Source organism: Mirounga leonina, unplaced genomic scaffold (assembly GCF_011800145.1).
Source record: "Mirounga leonina isolate KUSES-001 unplaced genomic scaffold, KU_Mleo_1.0 Mir_94, whole genome shotgun sequence".
Taxonomy (NCBI): domain Eukaryota; kingdom Metazoa; phylum Chordata; class Mammalia; order Carnivora; family Phocidae; genus Mirounga; species Mirounga leonina.
In genome coordinates, this window is record NW_023270855.1 from 44,634,628 (window position 1) to 44,643,779 (window position 9,152).

A 9,152-nucleotide genomic window follows, 5' to 3' on the forward strand; every position below is an offset into this window, starting at 1 on the left:
TATCCAAAACTTGAAAATTATGCAAAATGATGGACTGAATGTCCTTTCTGAGTCTTCCAGAGCATTGTCTAACAAGTTCACTTAAAGATCATCCAGTGCTATAAGGAAATGAAATTTTTGGTTGACTTACTATTGATTGGGACCTAGACTCTGTTAAGAGTATATCTTCATTTGTAGAAAATTGGTAAGTTGGGAACGATTTTGTCAAGTAGAGATGCAAATGAAATCTGGCCAGTAGAAAAGATAACCTCAAAGGTTATGGTTTCATGGCCCTGTGGGATATTAACCAGTCTTGTATCTAACTTTGCCAACTTATTCTACGTTGTTTGTCCCACTGAGTGTAGACATGTACTATTACATCATGATTCTTCAGAAAAACAAATAATTCTTGTGGGCTAAGTGTTTTTCTAAAACAAGCTACCACCTTCAAGAGAAGGAGAACAAAATGCATCTGAAGAACCCAGCAATTCTGCTCCCCACTGTTACCCACTCAGAGCTCTGGGTTGGCTTCCAGAGCTGTTGCAAAAAAAAAAAAAAAAAAAAGGAACAGAAGGAAAGACACCATTGGTATTCAGCTGTAGGAGACATAGTAAGAACTTCCTCATCCTATGGGAAAACGCAATTTGGGTTTTTCGGTTTTTTGGGTTTTTTAAGATCTTATTTATTTATCTGAGAGAGAGTGCACACAGAGAGAGAAGGAGAAGCAGACTCCCCACTGAGCAGGGGCCCAACGTGGGGCTTGATCCCAGGAAATGGGAATCATGACCTGAGCCAAAGACAGACACTTCACCCCCTGAGCCACCCAGGCGCCCTAAGGGAAAAAACGATTTGTTTCAAGTGTGAGGGGACCCCCCACGTGGGGCATCCTCCAAAGGTCTAAACAGAGTCTTGTCTCCTTATCCAGTAAGAGAGGCTGAATTAGTTAAGCTGCGGCTTGGGCTTACTGAAGAATTGCTCACCCTACAGAACTTGTAAGCCCCCTGAGTGCAGGGTCGTGGCCTTTGTTCACCTCTGTGTCCCTAGGAAAGTCAAAAAATGGGATGCAGGGGCGCCTGGGTGGCTCAGCCGTTAAGCGTCTGCCTTCGGCTCAGGTCATGATCTCAGAGTCCTGGGATCGAGCCCCGCATCGGGCTCCCTGCTCCGCGGGAAGCCTGCTTCTCCCTCTCCCACTCCCCTTGCTTGTATTCCCTCTCTCACTGTGTCTCTCTGTGTCAAATAAATAAAATCTTAAAAAAAAAAAAAAAGGGGATGCAAAGGGGTGATGTAGCTACACTGAAGATCCAGTCTGATGAGGACTGGCTACAAAAGGACATGAGGGAAAGTGTGGGGGTAATGGGGGTGGCAGTTTCTCTGGGAGCAAATATTTGTCGAAACTGATCAGCAGTTCCCTTCAAATGTGTGCATTTTAGTGTAGGTCAATTGCATCTCAGTAAAACTGATTTAAGAAGAAAAAACACTAATTAAGATTTCCAGTATTTTTAAGATAGTCTGTGACTCATTCTAAGCAATGCCTGGTTTACAGAGGCCAGACTTCACCCTCCTGCTATTTTCAGGGTTTCTATTTGAAATGCAAACCCTTACCTGTGGACACAAATACTTTGGGAGGCCTAGTGACAGCAGAAGTCTTTCCTTACAAGAATCACTTTTTTTTTTAAGATTTTATTTATTTATTTGACAGAGAGAAAGAGAGAGAGAGAGTGCACAACAGGGGGAGCGGCAGGCAGAGGAAGAGGGAGAAACAGGCTCCCCGCCCAAGCACTGAGCCTGATGCTGTGGGGCTCAACCTCAGGACCCTGGGATCATGACCTGAGCCAAAGGGAGAGGCTTAACAGACTGAGCCACCTAGGTGCCCACAGAATCACTTTGAAGAACAACGACAACAAACACCTAAGATTCATCATTTGGTATCAGCTGACCAATTGCCCTTCATTTCTGCTGGCAAAAACAAAACAAAACAAAACAAAAACAAAAACAAAGAATTGTGAAAGTTTTAATTAGAAGGAATGTTAAAGATTATCTGGTGACCAGCCCATTCATTTTACAGTTGCAGAAACTGAGGCCCAGCTGAAGGAAGGACAATGGGGAGATATGTTCTTCAGAGGCGATTCTTCCAGTCAGGGGTTACACCTTCCCAGAAATCTTCCTCACTTCCGCCTGAATGGCAACCTAGTGATATTTCAGCAGATAGTCTCTTTGAGAAGGACCAGTTACAGAGATGTTTCAATAATGAAGACAAAAGTGCCCTATACCTTTTAAAAAAAAGTCTAGTGTCAAATCAGTCCAGTATACCCAGGATGAAGTTGTATCTTCAATGATGTTTTCCTTAAATAACATGGATAGCAAACCCCTTTCGAGATAATGAAGTCTCTGTCTTTGGTGTTTAAAAAAAAAAAAAAATCAATCTAATTTATTTTCTCCAGGCCAGAGACATCGATTTGTAAGATAAAAATTTATACTTGCTGCAGATGCTGCAATCACGGACTTCTTGCACAAATAGATCAAGATGTTTCTATCTGTCTTCAGATCCTTGCCAAGAGTTGAGCAATAATTGAACATGGCATCACATCTGCTTTGGTCTGCATGAAGAATTTTAGCACCAGTGGCACTAAACTGTGTGGTATTTATTCTGCTGGGTGTCCAACTCAATTCAGTTATGTCAACTCACTCCTATGGAATACATCCGATGTGGAAGACATGGTGCTAAGGCTAAGTGTGGGTGGAGAAGCAGCTGCCCTGTGAAGAGCTAGAAGGAAAGGTTCAAACATGTGGCAGGTGGGGTGGGGGGCGGGGGAGATTACAAACCTTAGGTGATGATAGCATTCACCCATTCATTCAACAAGTGGGGCATGCTTTCTTGAGCTGCTTAAGATACTTCTAAACTAGAAGAGGAATGTTATGTGGGGCTGAGGCTGGAGGGGCAGTAAGAAAATGTGATGAGGACTCTTAGGCAATTTTCATTCAATTTTCCCAATTCGGAGCTTTTGTTTCTAGCATTGCTCCCAAGGCAACAGAATATATTGCAAGCTACTTACATTAGCAAACAAGCTACATTAATCTGTAAACCAATTAAAGCATATTGCAATGATTTCCTAGCAATATCCTTTAACTAATAACTTACATTTTGGATGCTTTAAAAAGAAATCATGCACTGGGGCGCCTGGGTGGCTCAGTTGTTAAGCGTCTGCTTTCAGCTTGGGTCATGATCCTGGGGTCCTGGGATCGAGCCCCACATCGGGCTCCCTGCTCAACGGGGAGTCTGCTTCTCCCTCTCTCTGCCTGTTGCTCCTCCTGCTTGTGCTCTCTCTGTCAAATAAATAAATAAAATACTTAACAAAAAAGGAAAAGAAATCATGCACTGTATCATGGTCCTCAACAATGCTGACGGCCAGAGCAGCTAGAAGGTTATAGATTCTGCACCTATAAGAGACAGGCTCACCTCAAGATTTAATCTTGATCCAAACCTTTGCAGAGAGAACTACTGTTTCTTTAGTAGCAACCTAATATTTTTCTCACCTGAAGGGGAAAGGAAACCCACAATCAAGCCACTGAGAAAAAATAAGTAAATAAACACATAACCAAACAGGCTCAGTTGGAGAGGGTGGCACTCTGGAGTATTTTTTTTTTTTTTAAGATTTTATTTATTTATTTGACAGAGAGAGACACAGCGAGAGAGGGAACACAAGCAGGGGGAGTGGGAGAGGGAGAAGCAGGCTCCCCGCTGAGCTGGGAGCCCGATGCGGGGCTCGATCCCAGGACCCTGGGATCATGACTTGAGCCGAAGGCAGACGCTTAACGACTGAGCCACCCAGGCGCCCCTGGAGTATTCTTGATCCACCTCAGCATACCCAGGGTTTGGGGTGGAAAGAGTGGACACTTCTACGATGTTTTAGTCCCTTCTCAAGTTTCTGAATTGACATATTTCAAGTCCTCTTTCCCCGGTTCTTTAAGGACCCAAACAGGAAGAAGGTTTTGAAGATAATGGCTACACTAGGGATGAGCTTCTGCAGAACAGACACCATCCTTGGCCCTTCTCTGAACAGATGCTCCAAGATGCTGCATAAGCCATGACATGAGGAAGGGGGAAGGGAATCACGAGCTTTGTCTCTTTGGCTGGTCAAATTCTTCCAGCAAATCCCAATGAAAGAGCTCTTGCCACAAAAGGACCATTACATATAGGACTGCTGGTGCTCAGGGCACATCTTCCTCCCAGGCATCTCCAAGAGCTGCCTCCCAAATGCCAACAACAACAAAAAATCCCCATCCAAAGATCCTGGGTTACCTCAGCCCCTTATCTTTCCAGATCTTTCTACTTCATAAGGTAAAGCTCTCATCCTGGGGCTGTGAGGCAAGAGCCCTGAGGCCAGACATGCAGACCCTTCCTTCCTCCTCATCTCTCAGGGGAGAATGACCAGGTCTTGAGGCCTATGTCCAAACTGTCCCTGCTCTCCATCCTGCCTCCTCCCACTTCCAAGCCACGATTTTAAACTATGAAATGGACCACGGTGAGGACAACTGGTGCAAAAGATGCCTGGGCCTCAGAGGCCCAAGGGGTGAGAAAGACCCTGAGGCTTGGAGTAGGATACCCTGTGGGCGACGCCTAAGGGAGGGGAGGGAGCTTGAGACCAAGGCGGAGCGACGATGCGGCGGAGGCTAGGCTGTGAGGGTGGGGAAACGGATGCGGCAGGGGCGTGGCGTAGGCGGGGACTTGCTGGGGAGGGGAAGGGCAGGAAGGGGGAGGAGCCGGACGGCACGGGGCCAGGCGGAGCCGGGAGGGGCGGAGCCGGCAATGGTAGGGCGTGGCGGGGGCGGAGGGGCGGAGCCGGGCTGGGGCGGAGCCAGGTTGGGGCGGGGCTGGACGGGGTGGAGCGGGGTCCGACGGGGGCGGGGTCATGCGGGGGGCTGGACGGAGGGGAGACGGGGCGGTGCGAGACGGGGCGGGGCCATGCGGGGGGGCGGGATCGTCGGGGGCGGGGCCGGCGGCCGGTGGCTGGATCTCACCAGGCGGTTGGCGCCGTTGGTCTCGCGAAGTCGGGTCGGTCCTCGGCCCTCGGCACGCCCGCCCCTCCGCACACAGCCGAGAACCGCCCTCTGGTCAGGGTGGGCCAGCACCGAGGAGGCCGTGAGCCCGCTCGGCCCTGCCCGCAAAGGAGCCTTGCACGTGGGCCTCCGGGTAGAGGGCACTGATCGGAGCGCAGAAGCGCGTTGAAGGCACGTTTGAGGCCGCGGCGGCGCGCGAGTGAGGAAGCTGCCAGGACCCCAGTCGAGGACGTGGGCGGGTGGAGAACGAGCCCGTGTATCCGTGAAACTGTGCCACGGGCTTGCCGAGTGAGTTTCTGGCGAACGTCTTCACCGCTGAGGACACGAGAGGTTTGCTCTAGCAGACCCCTCACCTCCCGGTTTGGGCCCGCTCTTTTGCGAGGGGGGTGAGCACGCATCTCCCTCCCACAGTTAAAGTCCGCAGCTCGGAAGGGTGGCGGGGCGCGAGGGCGGCGGGGCTTCGGGACCCTCCAGCCGGGCGCAGCTGGGAAGTGCGGAAACCCTTCCAGGCACCTCTCTGGCGCTCGTCTTCGAGCTCGCGGCCCCTTTCGTCTCGTCCCTCCTTGAAAGTGTCTGTGTTCCGAACTGCTTCCTCTCACCCGTTCGAGGTTGGGCTGTTAATTTTGGCCTCTTGAGTCTCTGGAAGGCCACCCTCGTTATTGATGTGTTGTTTCTCTTGAAAGGCCTGTACATTTCTAAATTGGTGGCTGCTCGGAGAACCCAAGGTGGAGTCTTGGGTAAAGGCTGCTGTGAGCCTGGGCCCTGGCACCTGCTCTGGAGTCCAGCTTCCTTCTGACACATAAAGGTAAGGGGAACCCTTGTCCATCTGGGGCTCCCGCTTCAGCTCACACTCAGCGGGGGACTTTGAACTCCATTCCCGGGGGTGGATGACCCTCTCCTCTTCTCCCTGACCCCTCTCTCGGTGCTTATATGCCCAATCTTGCCAGCCCGGCACCATTTCTCCCCAGATCTGTTTTCCCTTGGGTGAGGAATACTTCAAGGGCAGAGGATTCCCATTCAGGATGAACTTGGCCTCCCCTTTTCTCTGTCTTCTAGGTTCCATGTACAGCTCTGTTTCCCTCTCATGTTCTTAGCTCTTCTCTCTCCCTGAGATGATCAGACTTTCACCATCATGTTCTCTGTACCTTCCATCTTTCCCTCACCCTGCCAGTTCCTCCCAGCCACTAGAAGTGCTTTTTGTATGCCGGCCATTGGGCCCACTTGTTCTCATCCTTGACTTGTTTAAAACTTACTTTGCAGACCTCTGAAGGATACATGTAGCTCCACTTGTGTATGAGTTGTTCAAGGCTGCAGAGCAACTAGTTAGAATTGGAACCAGAGTCAGGAGATTCATCTACACCTCAGCTGTATGTATGAAGCCTTTTCTTTTCTTTTTTTTTTTTTTTGGTCATTGTCTTGCCTTCAGTTTCTTCTCTTTTTCGCTCATAGGATGGATGCAGCACCTTGGAAACAGGCCCAGGAGCTGAAGTCCCAGGACAGGCCAGGACTTGGCCACCTGTGGACCACCTGTCTCTGCCCACAGCCAAAGACCACCAGGAACAAAGTTGGATTTACTGATTTGTTGCAGTGAGGGAGACTGCATACGTGTCTAGATGAGGAGTCCAGGGGCATCTCAGTCTGAAGGTGTTACAAGGGAGTTAGAATAGAACTTGTGTTAAGGACTGTGGGGTCAGTTTCAAGAAAGCAGGATCCATTCTATGATTGGGTATCTCAATTTTTATATAGAAGCTGAGACAAAAACAGCGGAGCTGAAGCTGTGGTTGGTAAAGAGACAGCCATCACTTGCGTTAGCTGGGAGTGGGGGATGTTGGTGGGTTTGGGGGTTTACACATTGGCCTTGATTTTGTCTGCCCTCAGACATGACTGTGGAAGACCTTGCCTGATGTGATCCGTGAGATTGGCTGTATTCAGCAGCAGAACTTCACAGTCTAGCTGTGCGCCCCAGGCTGGTCGGAGCCTGCTGCCAGGGACTACTTTTCTCTTTCTCACTGCAAAGGCAAAGCCTTGACCTTCAAGTTGCAGCCTTCTCTCTATCCTAGTCTCATATCTTCATGGTGGGATAAGGATCATCCCATTGGAAGAGGAAGAAGGGATGGATGAGAATAAGGAGGGGGATTTGTGGTGGGGGGCGGGGGGGGATAGCAGCTTAGCTTAGAGTATTCATATCTCTGTCACCTGAACAGATCCAGGGTTCCCTTTATCTGGATAGAATGGAATTCCAAAGCCATGTTGGCAGGGGCGGCCAGCGGGGGGGCGGCGCGGGGAGGAGGGGGAATTAGGATACCATTGCTGTGCAGGTGCCTTCTGAATTATTGGAGGAAGTCCCAGTAAAAGGGGTAGGGAAGGCAGTAAGAAATGGCCATTCTTAGTACAGATAATCCTGACTTAGAAATACAGTCCACTCTCAGGAAACCTAGGGAGCGTGATCATACATCCCAATTTTCTGGTACTAAGTATTATTACTATTCGATTACCTGGGATGTAGTTTTGCTACAAACAATCCGGGTTTATACAAGTCCATTTTTGTAGTGAAGGGAATCCATTACTTGTCTGATCCTCTGAGGAGCAGACAGCAAAATGGGATTAGAATTGCAAGAGGGTTATTTGGGGAAACACCTGTGAGGGATCAAGGGTTTGAGGGAGCAGGAACAGGCAGGGGGAGCCCTCTGCAATACAGGCCCAGCCCCCCTGCTTAAGCAGAGAGGGAGAGAAGGACTGAGGAGGAAGGGCCCCAGGCCACAGGCCGCAGTGCAATTCTGAGAAAATCTTGGCCAGGCCTCTGGGGACTCTGCAGGCTGAACTTCCCCATTAGAGTTGTCCCCATGGTGGCATTGGTGGGAAGGGTGTGGCACCGGGGCCCCTGCCGAGCCCCTCTGCCGTGCTCAGTCATTGCCCAGAGGCAGCCAGGGGCAGCCTGGCCTCCTGTCCCGGAGGGGTGGGGGTGCTGGCAGCTGAGGCCCACTCTCTTGTAGCCACATCCCCTGGGGGGGCCCACGGAGCCTCCTCGGCAGCAGCACTGAGTCATTGAACCAGTTTAAATCCTCCTAGAAGCAGGAGCCAAGATGGGATTAGACATGCAAGAGCTTTATTGAGGGAGATGGTCGTGAGAATTAAAGGGGGGAAGAGGAGGGGGGAAACCCCTACACAAATGTGGTACAACCTGTGTACTGCTGGTGAAGAAATAAACTCACAGAAGAGTGTTTTCTTTAAAAAGCCTCCCTGAAGTCACGTGCACTGAATGTTGGCTTGGGAAATACGGTTTCTTTATAAGTCCCTGAATTTGGAACATCGGACAAATAAGGTCTGCCTCAGCTATTTTTTGCACGGCTCTTTTCTGTGAGGGCTTCGCTGGGACCCTCTTCTCTCACTGCTTCTTAACCTCTCAGTGGTGGGGAGGGGCTGATTTTGCAGACTTGGGCCGTGGCAGCCGCAACCGGCCCTGCGGGCGTCTAGTGGGTGGATGTCAGGGGTGCTGATGAGCGTGCGGCATTGCACAGAACGGCACCCACAGCAAAGGGTTATCCGGCCCCAGATGTCGGTAGTGCTGAGGCTGAGAAACTGCCCTACCGATCCTCTTCACCCTCTTGCAAGGAAGCCAGCAACATGGGCTTCGTGGGGAGACCCCCAGGGCCTGGGGCCTCCTGGATGGAGATGCTCCTCCGGAATCAGCCTCAGAGCAGTAGAGCTGCAAAAAGCCTAGCATTCTGCTGAAGGCCAACCAGCGCTTCTTTTCTATTTAAATAGCGAGTTTTTGTTTAACAAAGGTCCCAGGCCCCCAAGAGATTTCCAGAGATGTAGGTTAAAGCACATGAAATGCCTTATATAAGTTACAGAAACTCATGACAGAAAGTAAAATGCTTGAACAGTTGATCCCAAGCAATATGCTTTATATGCAGTAACATCTGAGATGTACCCACGCCCGCCCTGACATTCTGTCTGTTGCATTTAGAATGTAATTTGAAACTTTCCCAGCCCATCTTGCTGAAAATCTACCGAGTTTGGGGGACTCTCTCTAAAATTTTCCCTATAAACACTGGCTGAAAAACATGGAGTTCGCTTTTTCTCCTTCCCGTTGACCCTGTTTGTGTTTTGTG

The 9,152-nt window shown here is 50.0% G+C and overlaps 1 long non-coding RNA gene across 2 annotated transcripts; it reads left to right on the forward strand.

Moving 5' to 3' along the window:
• The first annotated feature begins 5,022 nt into the window (after positions 1-5,022).
• LOC118005249 lies at positions 5,023-9,152 on the forward strand. Of its 2 annotated transcripts, none has more exons than XR_004677793.1 (4): positions 5,023-5,325; positions 5,721-5,842; positions 6,298-6,404; positions 6,464-9,152. It is a non-coding gene; the product is annotated as an uncharacterized LOC118005249 (long non-coding RNA). The 2 variants fall into 2 exon arrangements; XR_004677792.1 differs by having other exon boundaries at positions 5,026-5,325; positions 6,487-9,152.